This window comes from Narcine bancroftii, chromosome 1 (genome assembly GCF_036971445.1).
Source record: "Narcine bancroftii isolate sNarBan1 chromosome 1, sNarBan1.hap1, whole genome shotgun sequence".
Lineage (NCBI taxonomy): Eukaryota > Metazoa > Chordata > Chondrichthyes > Torpediniformes > Narcinidae > Narcine > Narcine bancroftii.
In genome coordinates, this window is record NC_091469.1 from 314,868,239 (window position 1) to 314,878,180 (window position 9,942).

Sequence of the window (9,942 nt, forward strand, 5' to 3'; positions counted from 1 at the left end):
GGACCCAAGCCCCGGCATCTCACCCGGGATCCTGCCCCATACAACCTGAGCCGTCTCTCTTCGATATCCACTGTGCCATTCCGGGAGGTGGGGAGGAAGTTCTTGTACAGGTTGCTGCTCCACACCTTACAATTCCTTGCCATGGTCCACTGCTCAGACACGCCATGGCGCCTGGCGTTACCACCTGCCAGTCAGCAGTGTCCCCAGTGGCGGTCGCTCGTTGCAGGGATTCGCCCCTTATACATCGGGGGCCTGGCGTGGAGGCTATTACATCAGGCGGTGCCCTGCAACAAGCTTTTGAGTCGGTACACGGATCTCCCAGCTGCGTGCTACTTTTGTGGGCAGGAGGAGACCATTGGATGTGCGAGGTTGCAGGCCCTCTTTGCCTTTCTGAATAGGCAACTCAGTGAGGAAGGGGGCAGGAACGATGGGAGATGTTCTGATCGCCTTGCTCCTGGGCTTGGCCAAACTGCCCATTCATGGTTCATGGAAGCAAGCAGCTCAGAGCTCACCCAGCAATTAAACGCTGGACATTTTCAGGGGGTACGTTCGCGCCTGGCTGTCTTTATAAAAGGAGCACACACAGTCCACTGGAACCATGAAGGGGTTTTGGGAGTGCTGGGCACCGTGGGATGTGTATGTCATCCTTGACAGGGATGGCAATATTTTAATATAACTAGATAGTTGTCTTGTGGTTTGTGTATTGTAATTGTTCGGTGACTTCAGTATATTTGTGCAATGATGTACATGAGCAAATAAAATATTTAGGGGGGGACTGACTGAGGGGGGAATAGGACTGGGGGAACAGACTAGGGGCAGAATGGACTAAGGAGGGAATAGACTGAGGGGGGAGTGGACTGAGAGGTGGGGAATAGAGTGAGGGGGGAATGGACTGAGAGGGGGGAACAGACTGGGGAGGTGCAGGGTGTCAGAAATAAAACTTCTCACACATGAGTCTCTTTAAAACTGATGACACCACAAGCTTTATTTACAAGTCTGCAGAGTTGGACTCAACTGGCTTCTCACCAGTTAAGCCCCGATACATACAGTGCATTGATTTTTATACCCTTATTGTTTGCCCTTCCCCTTCTTATTAATACTGTTTTAATTGGTTAGTATTGCAAAAGCATTCTAAGTATAACTGCATTTTTAATTATCACGTTCGTTACGTACGCTGCGAACTCTACATACACTAAATTCTGTTTCTGACCCTTCTTATCAATCTTTTGTCTCCTGCATGTCTCTCACTATGACCATGAAAAGATAGGTTTAAAAAAAAACATATCTAGCTGAACCTTTTGTCCTTGGCTGCTAGTAAGCTCCCTGTCCGTTCTGGCTTCCCTTTTTATGATTAATCATCACATTTTAACTTAAGTCATTTTAACCTAAATTCTCTATATAACAATCCACCCCTTTCTCTCTTTAAAATGTGTGCATTATATATAGATATGAATGGGGATTTTAACCTGGGGAGGAGAAACGTTTCATCATACATTAATCTCGTGCTGAAGTAAAATTCTAACGGGGTCTCCCAGTCCCCCTGGTTGCATAGCCTGTTGGACCATGGAAATCACCAGGCTGCGTAGACAGGGAATAATACAGGGCAAAATAAGTAGGAGGAATAAAATACCTCCGATGACCCACAATAAGGTACGCCACCAGGTTCCTCCAAACCATTTGTCCATCCAATTTAATTTTGCAAAAGGATGCCAGGTTTGAACCGTTACATGGGACAAAGTACGAATATTATCAGCGATTTTTCGAATGGCTTGGCCATTATCATCAATCTGTAAGCAGCAATTAGTCAAATTAAGCTTTCCACATACACCTCCTTCCGTGGCTAGGAGATAGTCTAGGGCCAGACGGTTCTGATATATAGCAGAGCGCATTTGACCTTGCTGGGATGCAAGTAATTGCAGGGCTAAAGCTGTTTGATTTGTAACAATTTCAAGGACTGCTTGCAAGCGAATAATCCGATTTAACATATAAATAGGAGTACGATAACCCCAGGATCCATCTTGAGCCCATGTAGCGGGACCACAATATTGAATTATGCGTTCTGGAGGCCAATCATCTCCCCATTGTCCCAAATGTACCGTGCTAGAGCGGGGCTGACGGTGTAATGTATCAAAAACCTTCACTCCTGATTTATGACCGTGATCATGGGGTAGGAGGAAAAATTCTGGGCGGATTATTCCTAGGAAACAAGTTCCACTCCACTGTGAGGGGAGACGAGTATAAGCTTTATTACCACATACCCAGAATAATCCATTTGGGGATACTCCATACCCCCTTTCCCAAACTCTTTTAAGAACGGGGTTTGATTGGTATGGTCCTGTGATGGTGGAACTGGTACAATTCCAAAACTGAATACTGCTATTAGACAGGGGTAGGCAATTAGTTTTAAAAACAGTGGATAAGAACCAAGTCAGGGGTTTAGGAAACCAAGTGAAAATACCAGGCGAAATGCGAATCCATACAGCCTTGCAGGGACTTTTTCCTACTGGGTATTTGCCGGTTCGTGAGAGACAATAAAAACCAGAGGGGACGTTAGAGAGAGACCAAGTTTCTCTTGATCTCGTTCGGTTAGTTGTCCAAATTCGGGAAATCATGGTCAATGAATTGAGGGACTCCCCCCACCAAGGCCATTGCTCTGACATCCGTGGACCCCCGCAGACCCAAGAATTGGTTACATTAAAAGTTCCTGCAATTTTAGTTGCAAGATCTACAAAAAGGTTATCTCCCCCAACTGCATTACCGAAACTTTCATGGTTATTTGGATGGATTCGAACTAAGTCCGGCTGTCTTAAAGGGGCAGGCACTTTCGAGTGTGGAGTGGAACTTTTCATTGCAACAGTACGCTGGTGTATGCAAAACCAGAGTCCATCAGGGCATGGTGGGCCTGAGTCACCCTTCCAACCATTAAGAGGGAAAGGAGAGGTATTAGGAATCTGTATATAATGACCCATATTATTTCCTTCTTTTTCCACACAAGGGGTATATGGATGTTGGGTGGTATTTTCTGCCCAGCATTTCTCAGGAACTGAGGTATGGGAAATAAAATTACCCTCCTTTCTTCCCCAAATGTGGTCCTGAAACAGGACCACTGTGTCTCTGCATTTCTTACATTTCACACCTGATAAAGACATAGGCAAACTAAGAAAAATCAAAGAACATAACAATAACATTGTGAATCAAGTCTTTCTGCGAAATCGCAAAGTAAGAGGTTTTTCTCCAGGAACACAAGTCCAGTCTGAGTTCGTATCAGGGTCCTGAGGCGCCTCTACAGGTCCCTTAAATCTGGATGCGTGCGTCCACCCCTTCTCTCTTGTTCGTGCTGCAGCCTCTGTAGTTAAGAGAACTTGGTATGGACCTTCCCACTGGGGCTGGAGTTTTTCAGTTTTCCAGGTCTTGATGAGAATCCAATCTCCTGGTTCCACTTTGTGTAAAGAAAAGTCTAGAGGCGGTGTTTGTGCCAATAGTCCTCTCTTTCGTAAATCTGCAAGAGAGCGTGACAGTGCCTGTAAATAGTTCCTAACAAATATATCCCCTTCCCCCAAGGTGGGACACCCCTCAACTGTACTCCAGAAGGGAAGCCCAAACATCATTTCATAAGGGGACAACCCTACATCTTTTCGTGGGGCAGTACGAATTCTCAATAAAGCCAGGGGCAGACACTTTATCCAAGGCATTTTAGTTTCCACCATTAATTTTGTCAATTGCATTTTTAGGGTTCCATTCATACGTTCAACCCTCCCTGAGCTTTGTGGATGCCAAGGGGTATGCAATTTCCAAGAGACCTGTAATGCATTACAAATCAATTGCTGGATTTTTGAAGAAAAATGTGGACCCCTGTCTGAGTCTATAGAATCCATTATACCATATCTGGGGATTATCTGCTCTAGGAGGAGGCGAGCTACTGTAGAAGCTGTAGCATTTACTGTTGGGAAGGCTTCCACCCATCGGGTAAAGTGATCTATTACCACCAACAGATATTTCCATCTTTGGACTTGAGGTAACTCTGTGAAGTCGATCTGGATACGTTGAAAAGGGCGTATGGCTAATGGTTGACCTCCCATGGTCCCTGTCCTCATTACTTTCTTATTAATTTTTGTGCATAGGTGACAATTCTGCACCTCCTGTTGGGCAAAGGTGTAGATTCCTTTACACACATATTCTCAAAGCACTGTGTCACATAAGGCTTGGGTGCCCCAGTGGCTCTGATGATGCAGGTGTTTTAAAATATTGCGAGTTATTTCTTTATTTAGAACCATTCTTCCATCTGGTGTCTTCCATGTTCCATCAGGCAGCTGGTTTGCGCCCAGCTGAGCCATGTCCTTTTCTTCCTTAGCAGTGAAAATGGGAGCCTTCTTTATGCCTTGTCTTATTGGGATTAAGGTCAGCAAACGGACTTCTTGTTGCATGGCTGCCCTTTTGGCTTCTTCATCAGCCAGTCTGTTTCCAATTGCTGTCGGGGTATCTCCCCTTTGATGGCTTGGTATGTAGACCACTGCTATTTCTTGGGGTAATGTCAAGGCTTCTAAAGTCAGAGTAATCATCTGTTCGTGTGCCAATTCCTTTCCTCTTGATGTAATTAGACCACGCTCCTTCCAGATCTTACCAAAGGTATGCACTACCCCGTATGCGTATTTGGAATCAGTGTAAATCGTTCCAATTTTCTTTGCCAGTATTCTGAGGGCTCTCTGCAAGGCATATAGTTCACAGGATTGTGCTGACCAGCTTCCGGGTAGTCTCGTGGATTCTACTACTTTCCAAGTATTTCCTTCTATTATAGCATACCCACTTCTTCTCATTCCGTCAACACATCTGGCGGAGCCGTCAATGTAGAATTCATATCCTTCTCCCAGCGGAGTATCGCAAAGGTCTTCTCGGGTCTTGGTCTGAAGATCTGTCAACTCGACACAGTCGTGCTCCACCTCTCTCTCTGTTTCACTGCCGTATAAAAACTGAGCTGGGTTGCAGCTATTAATCTTTGCAAACTGTAGATCTTCTCCGACCATTAAAATGGTTTCATACTTTAATATGCGAGAATCAGTCAGCCATCGATGGGCAGTTTGTGTTAATAAAACACTCACAGAATGGGAGGTGTACACAGTCATCTTTCCTCCAAAAGTAAGTTTACGTGCTTCCTCTACCAACAGAACAGCAGCCGCTACTCCCTGGATACACGTCGGCCATCCGCGAGACACTGGGTCCATCATTTTGGAAAGGAAAGCCACTGGGTGTCGCTGACCGCCTTTTTCCTGTGTTAAAACTCCCACAGCTGTTCCTTGGTTATGAGTGACAAATAGCTGGAAGGGCTGTTTTAAAGAGGGCAGAGTGAGTACTGGGGCTCGTGTCAGGCGATGCTTCAAGTCCTCAAACCATCCCTCCTCCTCCTGGGTCCATTTCAATGGATATTCTTTTTCATTTGTCAGCTTTTCATACATAAACTTCACCAAAGCTGAGTAGTCCTCTATCCATAACCTACAGTAACCTAAGAGTCCCAGGAATTGTCTTATTTCCTTCTTATTACGGGGTAACGGCATTCTAGTGATTCCCGCAATCCGTTCAGGGGTAATCCGTTTCTGTCCTTTACTTATCTGGTGTCCCAGATATACCACAGTTTTCTCAACGAACTGTAACTTGTTCCTGGACACCCGTAGACCCTTTTTCCCCAGATAATTCAAGAGTCTAATTGTATCTCCCCTCATTTCTTGTTCCTTGGGTCCTGATAATAGTAAATCGTCCACATACTGCATTAGTTGGGAATCATCAGATTGTGGATAGTCCACCAGGATTTGTTCTAGCATTTGTCCAAACAGGTTCGGAGATTCAGTGAACCCTTGGGGCAATACAGTCCACCGAAGCTGTCTCCGTCTACCTGTCCATGGATTTTCCCATTCAAATGCAAACATATCTCTACTTTCCTCTTCTAATGGACACGTCCAGAAGGCATCCTTCAAGTCGATAACACTAAACCACTCATGCTCTGGGGGAATCCGACTCATAATAGTATAGGGATTAGGCACCACTGGATGGCGAGTCTGAACAATAGCATTCAAACTTCTTAGATCCTGAACTAGGCGATAGGATCCATCTGACATTTTCACTGGGAGTATAGGGGTGTTATAAGGTGACATACATTCTTCTAATAGTCTGTCTCGTATTAGAGTCTCAATTACCGGCTGTAGCCCTTTTCTCCCTTCCAAAGAAATAGGATACTGACGTTTCCTTACCGGCTGATGACCTGGTATTAATGTGACATGTAAAGGTGGGATGACCAGACCTCCTCGATTTCCCTCCTTATACCAGACTCTCTCGTCAATCTGCCGTTCATCCTCTTCCTTTAAAGCACAGAGGTGGACTCGCACTTCTCCGTCCACAGGGAGAGCACCCAAACCTAGGAGAGCCTGTAAGTCCCTTCCTAGGAGGTTAAATCCAGCCGACGGTAACAACAAGAGGTATTGTACCCCTTCTCTTTCTTCCAGTTTCACTGTTACTTGGGGAATTAATGAATTCTGGGAGCCCCTTCTATCCCAGAAATTGTCAAATTACTTTTTACAGGTTCAGTTCCGATTGGCACAGTTATTACACTACTTCGTTCCGCTCCTGTGTCCACCATAAACACGACCTCTTCTCCCTTGGGACCAATTTTTAGTTGTACCAGGGGTTCCCTCTTATACTTGGTCCCTAACATTTGGAACCCCTGACCCCCCTAATCTTCTTCAATAAGTTCGAGGGCACGCAATTCCCTCTTGTATCGGGGGCATTCCCTCTTAAAGTGTCCTTCCTCATTGCAGTAATAGCACTTAACGAACCTCCGGGGTCTTCCCTCTCTTGGATATCTTGGATTGTTTAGAGGAAGGTTTTGTTTTCTTTCCCCTCTGGATTCGGCATTCATCTGTCGGATAGTCTGTACCATAACCTTTGTCGCCCTCTTTTGATCTTCTTCTTCTCTCTGCACATATACTTTTTGTGCCTTTTTTAACAGGTCACTTAGGGGTTTTTCACTCCAGTCCTCCTCCTTTTCTAGTTTCTTTCTAATGTCCTGCCATGATTTGGAAACAAATTCAATTCGAATAAGCTGTTCACCCATTGGTGTACTAGGGTCCACGCCAGCATACTGTTGGACATTCTTTCTCACCCTCTCTAAAAAATCAGTAGGGGACTCGTCTTTCCCCTGGTGGTTCCCAAATGCCTTGGTGAAATTGTGACCCTTTGGCACAGCCTACCGTATCCCTTTAATTGTCCACTCTCTATATTGTCTCATACTTGCCAATCCCTCGGGTGTTCGTTTGTCCCACCTGGGTTCATTTAAGGGATATTTTTGTTCATGGGGTCTGGGGTCCCCAGGTTGTTCATATTCCCACATGAGGAGGGCAGCCCGTCGAATCATCTGCCTCTCCTGGGGTGAGAATAATGTTCCCATTATTGCCTGCATCTCTTCCCACGTATATGTGTTTGGTCCCAGGAATTGGTCGAGCTGTTCAGCCAGTCCTATAGGATCTTCCAATAACTTTTTCATTTCTTTCTTAAATCCCCGCACCTCTGTACTAGTTAGGGGAACATTCACATATCCCGTTCCCCCTCCCGGTCCTCCCATAGGAACTTCCCTCAGGGGATTTAGGCTTATTGAAAACTTTGATGGTCCTGGACCAGTCTGGGATCTTGTCCAGGGTTGGTTTACCGGTGGAGGTTGAGGGTCCGACTCCCTTAATTCATTCTTTTTTTCCCGGCCCCTTTCGGGGCAATCAGATTCATCACCTTTCCCCTCCGGTAATGAGCTTTCCTCGGGCGCAGTAGGCACCGGGGGAATATAAGGAGGGGGAAGGTTGTCCAGAGGTTCCCACTTCTTTTCTCCCGCTACCCTCAATTTAAAACATTTTGTTAAGGATCCTGGCCAGGGAACCCAACAAAATGCATATGCTGACTCTTCTTGATTCACCTTTGGTCTCGAATTTACATATATGTTTAATGCTTGTCTAACCCAATCCTCATCAGATCCAAATTTCGGCCACCAGACCGAGGAACCTTTAATAGGTTGCTTCGACCAAAGGAGACAATATTGGACCATCTTTTTCTTGTTTTTGTCTCGATATCTTTTACTATCCCAATTTTCAAACATTCTCCCCAAAGGGCTGTCAAGGGGAACTCCCAGGAATTGTCCTGAATTTTCAGACGAGCCCTTAGATTTTGATCCTCCCATTTTCCCACCTAGATCTGTTTATCGTTGCTGAGGACCCTCTCGTTCTGGACCCTACTCCCTTCTTCTCAGACGCCTCGTCGGAGGTACTGTCCCTCCTTCGGTTACCGCTGAGGTTTCCCTGGGGTTGACCCCTCTCTTCTCGGCACTTCGTCGGAGGTGCTGTCCCTCCTTCAGTTACCGCCGAGGTTTCCCTGGGGTCTATCCTAGAGTCCCACGACAGGGTCCTCACGCCACGACAAAAGCTCTATACCTGATCTATTACGTTAGGTTTTTTTTATCCAAACAGGTGTATCCCGTTACACCTGTTACCCAATCCCCACACCACAATCGTAAGTCGTCACTTACCGGTGTCTTCCCGGGGATTGAACCGTCACCCTTCTCCTCTCCGTCTTGTCGTGTCACCTTGTCCGGATACCACTCGCTCAAGCCGCCCGAAGCGACGAGCAAGGGACTAGGAGCCACTGAACTCAGCGGGGTGCACCGCCTCCGATGTCCCTCTTCTCGCCTCCCCTCACGGCCGGAGTGTAGATCCCGGACGAGCCCCCATTTGTCAGAAATAAAACTTCTCACACATGAGTCTCTTTAAAACTGATGACACGACAAGCTTTATTTACAAGTCTGCAGAGTTGGACTCAACTGGTTTCTCACCAGTTAAGCCCCGATACATACAGTGCATTGATTTTTATACCCTTATTGTTTGCCCTTCCCCTTCTTATTAATACTGTTTTAATTGGTTAGTATTGAAAAAGCATTCTAAGTATAACTGCATTTTTAATTATCACGTTCGTTACGTACGCTGCGAACTCTACATACACTAAATTCTGTTTCTCACCCTTCTTATCAATCTTTTGTCTCCTGCATGTCTCTCACTATGACCATGAAAAGATAGGTTTAAAAAAAAACATATCCAGCTGAACCTTTTGTCCTTGGCTGCTAGTAAGCTCCCTGTCCGTTCTGGCTTCCCTTTTTATGATTAATCATCACATTTTAACTTAAGTCATTTTAACCTAAATTCTCTATATAACACAGGGCTTGCTCCGTAACCGTAGCTCTCACAGTCAGATTTGCTGTGAACCTGTCCTCGACTCTGTGAACTGGTTCGCCTATTACATGGACGAGCCACTGCAGCAGGCACGGAGAACGTACAAACTCCTTACAGGTAGCTTTGGATTCGAATCCCCGTCCTGATCGCTGGTGCTGTAAAGGTGTTGCACTGACCACTGCGCTAATTGTGCCTCCAAAGGAAATGCAATGGAAAATTGCGGGACTGTGGAGAAATTGCTTCAAACGAGGCTGAATGAGCCAAAAATAAAAGATTTTACATTGTTGTGAATTGTGAGGAGAGGCAGGAGCAGAGGAGGCTGGGGGAGGGAGGACATTAAGGAGATTTATAAAATCACCAAGGGCATGGAGAAGGGTGTTGGGCATCATCTTTTCCCCAGGGTAGGGGTGGAGATTTAAAGTAAGAGGGGAAAGATTCACAATAGACCTAAGGGGTCATGAGTCAGAGGAATGTTGTTCCTGATGTGGCCTACTCTATCTCAGAGACTAGACACAAGACTGGGAGATCGGAGGTGGGGCATGGCAAGATGGCGTAGTGGGAAGACGTGTGGTTCCACCTTCCCCCAGTTAGACTTCTAAATACCCGAATTTAAAATTTGCAAAAGTGGTTAAAATAGTATTTACAGACTTTGGAATATTGGAGGATTGCAATGGCTTCAAACGTGAAAAAA

The 9,942-nt window shown here is 45.7% G+C and overlaps 1 long non-coding RNA gene across 1 annotated transcript; it reads right to left on the reverse strand.

Moving 5' to 3' along the window:
* Positions 1-955: 955 nt before the first annotated feature.
* On the reverse strand, positions 956-9,228 carry LOC138747231 (uncharacterized). Its single transcript, XR_011347381.1, has 2 exons — positions 8,555-9,228; positions 956-3,499 (listed from the first exon to the last, which is right to left on the reverse strand). It is a non-coding gene; the product is annotated as an uncharacterized lncRNA (long non-coding RNA).
* Between the last annotated feature and the right edge of the window lie 714 nt (positions 9,229-9,942).